This window comes from Bison bison, unplaced genomic scaffold (genome assembly GCF_000754665.1).
Source record: "Bison bison bison isolate TAMUID 2011002044 unplaced genomic scaffold, Bison_UMD1.0 scf7180017864530, whole genome shotgun sequence".
Classification (NCBI taxonomy): Eukaryota; Metazoa; Chordata; class Mammalia; order Artiodactyla; family Bovidae; genus Bison; species Bison bison.
This window is the reverse complement of record NW_011495080.1, coordinates 7,849,725-7,855,852: the sequence shown is the minus strand read 5'-3', so window position 1 is coordinate 7,855,852 and position 6,128 is coordinate 7,849,725.

Sequence of the window (6,128 nt, the reverse complement as noted above, 5' to 3'; positions counted from 1 at the left end):
ATGGATGTGAGAGTTGGACTATAAAGAGAGCTGAGCGCTGAAGAATTGATGCTTTTGAACTGTGGTTTTTGGAGAAGACTCTTGAGAGTCCCTTGGACTGCAAGGAGATCCAACCAGTCCATCCTAAAGGAGATCAATCCTGGGTGTTCATTGGAAGGACTGATGCTGAAGCTGAAGCTCCAATACTTTGGCCACCTGATGGGAAGAACTGACTCATTTGAAAAGACCCTGATGCTAGGAAAGATTGAAGGTGGGAGAAGAAGGGGCAACAGAGGATGAGATGGTTGGGTGGCATCACGGACTCAATGGACATGAGCTTACATGACTAAACATGAGTAAACTCCGGGGCTGAGTTGGTGATGGACAGGGAGGCCTGGCGAGCTGCAGTCCAAGGGGTCACAAAGAGTCGGACACCACTGAGCGACTGAACTGTACTGAACTGAGTACCCTGTTTCTGTCCACTCCCTTCTTCTCAAGACTCTTCCGTCTGGACTTCTTTGACACAGTCCCTCCTGGCTCCCCTACCTCTACCTGTACTTCTACATCTGTTTTACTTCTGTGGACTCTATTTCTATGCTAATTCTTCCCTTGCCGTTCCACACTGGCTGTGCTCTCTATGGCTTCTGCCTCCTTCCCACTTTCTGCTGCCCACCTAACTGTAAAACCTGAACTACATGAATCAGACCTTCTCCCTAAGGGCCCTGAGGTGGCACGGAAACTCAGGGAGATGCCCTACAGGCACTCAGGATTTGGGGACCAGGGCTCAGGACAGAGTTGTTGGCCAGGTGTGTAGGTTTAGACAGACTTAACTTCAGCACAAGCGCACATGGGACCGACCGCCTATCAGCATAGTGCTGAGATGAGAAAGGGGCAGCAAGTTAGAAATCTGGCAGACAACCTCCTTAGATTTAGGAGCAGGAGTCAGAGAAGAAGAGGAAACCTGGAAAAAAGGGAATCTGTGGGGCTGCACGCGGCAGAGATGTCAGGGAGGGTGGGGAACGGGAACAGGGACCGTGATCTGCTAGACAAGGGGTCCTCTTGTTCTCAGGCTCCTCTATAAAACAGGAGATGAAGGTAAATGTAGAAGGGAGGGACCGGGGCTTCCGTGGGCGTACAAACCAAAACCTGCAGGTGTCAGAATCCCCGTCTGCGCCAGCCCCGCAGGCCGTAGCCCACGTCTCCTCGTCGCCCCCTGGTGGTGGGAGGATGGAGCATGTGTCCCTGAGCCGCGACCGCCAGCTTGCAACAGGATCGCTCAGTGTAGCCTGGGCTCCCGGAGGCTGAGCCCGCATGCGGTGTTTAGAGGCTGCGTCTGTGTTTGGTCTTGAGGGTCCGGGCCACCCAGGGATCGATTTTCTCCCCACCTGACGTTTCTTGCTGCTGCTGCTAAGTCGCTTCAGTCGTGTCCGACTCTGTGTGACCCCATAGACTACCAGGCTCCCCGTCCCTGGGATTCTCCAGGCAAGAACACTGGAGTGGGATGCCATTGCCTTCTCCGTGACGTTTCTTAACCCCACACAAATACTGTGTTAGCTGCTGCTCTTTAAAAATACAGCAGAAAACAAAATTCTGTAAAGCAATTATCCTTCAGTTAAAAAAAATTTTTTTTAAGAAATATTTACCAAAAAAAAAAAAAATACAGTTATCACATGATAATTCTGCTTTGAATATTCTCGTGGCTACCCCATCGCTCTTGGGATAAGACCAAGCTTCCCACCATGGCCCAAAGCTCCTGAGTGGTCAGGTCCCTACCTCTGGCCTCCCAGCACTTCGCTGCCCTGTTCTGAGCATCCCTGATGCTCAAGCTCCCTTCTGCCTCAGGGATTTTGCTCCCGCTGTTCCCTCTGCCTGGAACACTGTCCTTTCTTCCACCCAGGTGACTTCAGTTAGCCGCTAGAGCCCCTCCTTCTATCCTCCCAAAAGAAGGCTCCCTGAACCCGCACCAAACTAGGTCATTTGCTGTTCACACTCTTCAGGGCCCTGTGCTCCTCCACACATTTTACAGTGAAATAGTTAATTGTATGATTCACTATTTAGTAGTTATCGTTCCTGCTAGGAGTTGGCTCTCTGTTAAGAGGGGCTTGGTGGCTTATTAATGGCTTTCTTGGTCCCAGCTGCACTGACAGCACCTTGGCACATAAATATTCATTGAAGGATTTTGCTAACAAGCCACCTATGCCATGATAATAAACTCCAGATCTCAGTGGCTTTAAACAACGCATGGTTTATTGCTTATTAAGGCTGCAGTTCATGGAGGACTGTCTGGAAGTTTTCTTTCTCCTTCAGGCTGTGTGTCCACTGAGGGTGAGCTGGGGGCCTGTTCCCATTCTCCTCACTCAGGGACTCAGGTTTACTCAGCAGCCACCACGAGGGGTGTCACAGGCTGCCCCAGGCACCAGGAAGGAAAGAAAGAAGTGGAAATTGCACACCAGCCCTTAAAGTTCCCACCTTGAATGACCCAGGTTGCATCTCTCATTTTATTGGTTAAGGTAAGTCACAGTGGCCACACCTACCTTTAAAGGAGTTCAGTTCGGTTCAGTTCAGTCGCTCAGTGGTGTCTGACTCTTTGCGACCCCATGAATCGCAGCACGCCAGGCCTCCCTGTCCATCACCAACTCCCGGAGTTCACTCAAACTCATGTCCATCAAGTCAGTGATGGCATCCAGCCATCTCATCCTCTGTCGTCCCCTTCTCCTCCTGCCCCCAATCCCTCCCAGCATCAGGGTCTTTTCCAATGAGTCAACTCTTCGCATGAGATGGCCAAAGTATTGGAGTTTCAACTTCAGCATCAGTCCTTCCAATGAACACCCAGGACTGATCTCCTTTAGAATGGATTGGTTGGATCTCCTTGCAGACCAAGGGACTCTCAAGAGTCTTCTCCAACACCACAGTTCAAAAGCATCAATTCTTCTGCAGTCAGCTTTCTTCACAGTCCAACTCTCACATCTATACATGACCACTGGAAAAACCATAGCCTTGACTAGATGGACCTTTGTCGGCAAAGTAATGTCTCTGCTTTTTAATATGCTATCTAAGTTGGTCATAACTTTCCTTCCAAGGAGTAAACGTCTTTTAATTTCATGGCTGCAGTCACCATCTGCAGTGATTTTGGAGCCCAAATAAATAAAGTCTGACACCACAATACCCAACATGCCCCAGAGGAAAACCAGAAATATTTGCTGGACTGCACTATTAGTAACTATTAGCACTAGTAACTATTGTATTAGTGCATTACTTTTGTAAGAAATAGAAAGGACTCAGAAAACATTAAAATGGAAATAAAGCTAAGGGACAAGTGGTACTGGGTATCTAGTTAAAGAAATGTGTCCTCAAGATGCTGCATCTATACACCCAATGGGTTTTTTTTTAATATATTTATTTATTAGGATGCACCAGGTCTTAGTCGCAGCATACAGGATCTTTAGTTGTGGCATGCAGAACTTTTTTTTTTTTAGTTGTGACATGTAGAACCTAGTTCCCTGACCAGGGATTGAACCCATGCCCTTGGTGGTGAAAATTTGGGTGTCTGAACTACTTGGAAGTCAACCACTTTTCTTGACATGACCCCTCTTGGTCGCCCTCTCCTAGTTGTTACCAGTTCTCCATTGCCCCCATTGTTAAGATGGGCACCCACATTTCCCAGCACAGTGAGACCATGCCTTTCTAGACATTGGCTCATCCTTCCAGGACAGGACATTAGACATGAGGCTTTTGGGATAGATTCATCCTTCATTTAAATAGCTCAAGGCGTGGTTTAGTCACTGTGGGAAAATTTGGCGGTTCCTCAAAAAGTTAAACATAGAATTACCATATGATCCAGCAATTCCACTTCTAGGTACATACCCAAAAGAATTGAAAGCAGGGGGCCAGACAGATGCCTGCACACCCGTGTTCATAGCATTATTCACAATAACCAAAAGATGGCAAGAATCTAAATGTCCATCAACAGATGAGTGGATCAAAAAAAGTGGTCTATACATACAATGGAATATTAGCCTGGAAAAGGAATGAAATTCTGACACATGCTACAGTGTGGATGAACGTTGAAGACGTTACACAAAGTGAAATAAGCCAGAGACACAAGGACAAATATTGTAGACTCACTTACATGAGTTATCTAGAATAGGTAAATTTATACTGACAGTGACGGACTTTATTTTCTTGGGCTCCAAAATCACTGCAGACTGCAGCCGTGAAATTAAAAGACACTTGTTCCTTGGAAGAAAAGTTATGCCAAACTAGACAGTGTATTAAAAAGCAGAGACATTACTTTGCCGACATAGGTCCATATAGTCAAAGCTATGGTTTTTCCAGTAGTCATGTATGGATGTGAGAGTCAGACCACAAAGAAAGCTGAGTGCCAAAAAATTGATAGTTTTGAGTTGTGGTGCTGGAGAAGACTCTTGAGAGTCCCTTGGACTGCAAGGAGATCAAGCCAGTCCATCCTAAAGGAAATCAATCCTGAATATTCATTGGAAGGACTGATGCTGAAGCTGAAGCTCCAATACTATGGCCCTCTGATTCGAAGAGCTGACTCATTGGAAAAGACCCTGATGCTGGGAAAGATTGAAGGCAGGAGGAGAAGGGGACAACAGAGGATGAGATGGTTGGATGGCATCACCGACTCAATGGACATGAGCAAGCTCCGGGAGATGGTGAAGGACAGGGAAGCCTGGTGTGCTGCAGTCCATGGGGTCGCAAGAGTCGGACATATCTGAGCGACTGAACAACAGCAACAATACTGATGGAAGGTAGAATAGTGGTTACCAGGGGCTGAGGGGAGGGCAGAATGGGCAGCTGTTGTCTGAGGGGTATGGAGTTTCTGTTTGGGATGATAAAGAATGGATAGCGGTGATTGTAAATGTATTTATCCATAAATTTATTTTGGCCACACTGCGTGATATCCTAGTTCACTGACTAAAGATCGAACCCATGCCTCCTGCAGTGGAAGCATGGAGTTCTCACCATTGGACTGGCAGGGAATTCCTGAGAATGTATTTTATGCCACTAAGTGTAGACTTAGCAGCAGTTAAAATGGTACATGTATTTTACCACAATTTTTTTTTTTAAATGAAGGATTTTCCTTTTTTGTTGTAGATCTCTGGTAGAGGTGGGAGGGGAAGGCATATGCAGGGCAGACCTCCCACAGAAGGCTTTCTCTCTCCAGCTGGAGGTGACAGGGGCAGGTATGATCCCCTCCAGGACCATGGCACATGGCAGCCAGAGTGCACGTGTCTCCTCTGTGCTGTAGAGAGAACAGTGCCTCTCTGTCCTCCCGCAGGGCTCACCCTCCAGGCCCCGAAGCACACCACCTGCCGCCAGCCCTCCCTCCCCTTGCTCTGTGAACGGCCTCCTCCAGTTATTTCAGCCCTGTGTTTTCTCTCCCTGCTTAGCATGTGAAGTGAGTTAATGATAAGCAAGGCAGAGATGCTGTGAATGAGAGGCCAGGCTTGCTGCAGTGTCAGCGCAAGGAGAGTGCAGACTGAGGGCCACTGCCCCCACGGGAAAGGGGGGTCCCTCAGACCGCATCTTCTTGGGCTGCCTGGTCTCTGGCTTCTGGAGCACCAGTCACCATCGTACTTGTCACGAAAGGTCAGCAGGAGAGCTAGAAACAGCACCGTCCACCCTTCTGAGTCCGCCCTTTGACTGTGGAAACTGAACGGGCAAGAATCACTTGATCTCTTCTCAGGCTCCCTGTGCCCTCCACCTTGACCTCTTCAGCAGCCTGTGGGCTTCTGTTCTGTAAGATTTTTGAGCTCAGCAGCACGGCTGCAGTCAACCTCCCAGAACCCACAAGGCGACAAAGGCAGCCTGTTGCTGCAGTACAGCAGGCTGTGTGTGTGTTGTGTACCACCACCACATGGGCATAGATGGAAATCACTGTCTATTCAGGACCGATATGGAGTGTGAAGGTGTGGCTGCTTATTGACCTTGAGAATCAATTGAGAGACAATGAAAGGAGGGAAAAGAGTTATCATGGGGGCAATAGTGGGTTGAAGAACCTCTTTGCCCAGCTTTGCTTTGTTTGATGGATCAGCTTAAGTTCCCCTGCTGGTTTTGGCCTCCAGTCCAAATGAAGTGGCTTACTGACTAGCCCTTTCCTTGGATTATGAGTCTGGCTTACGACC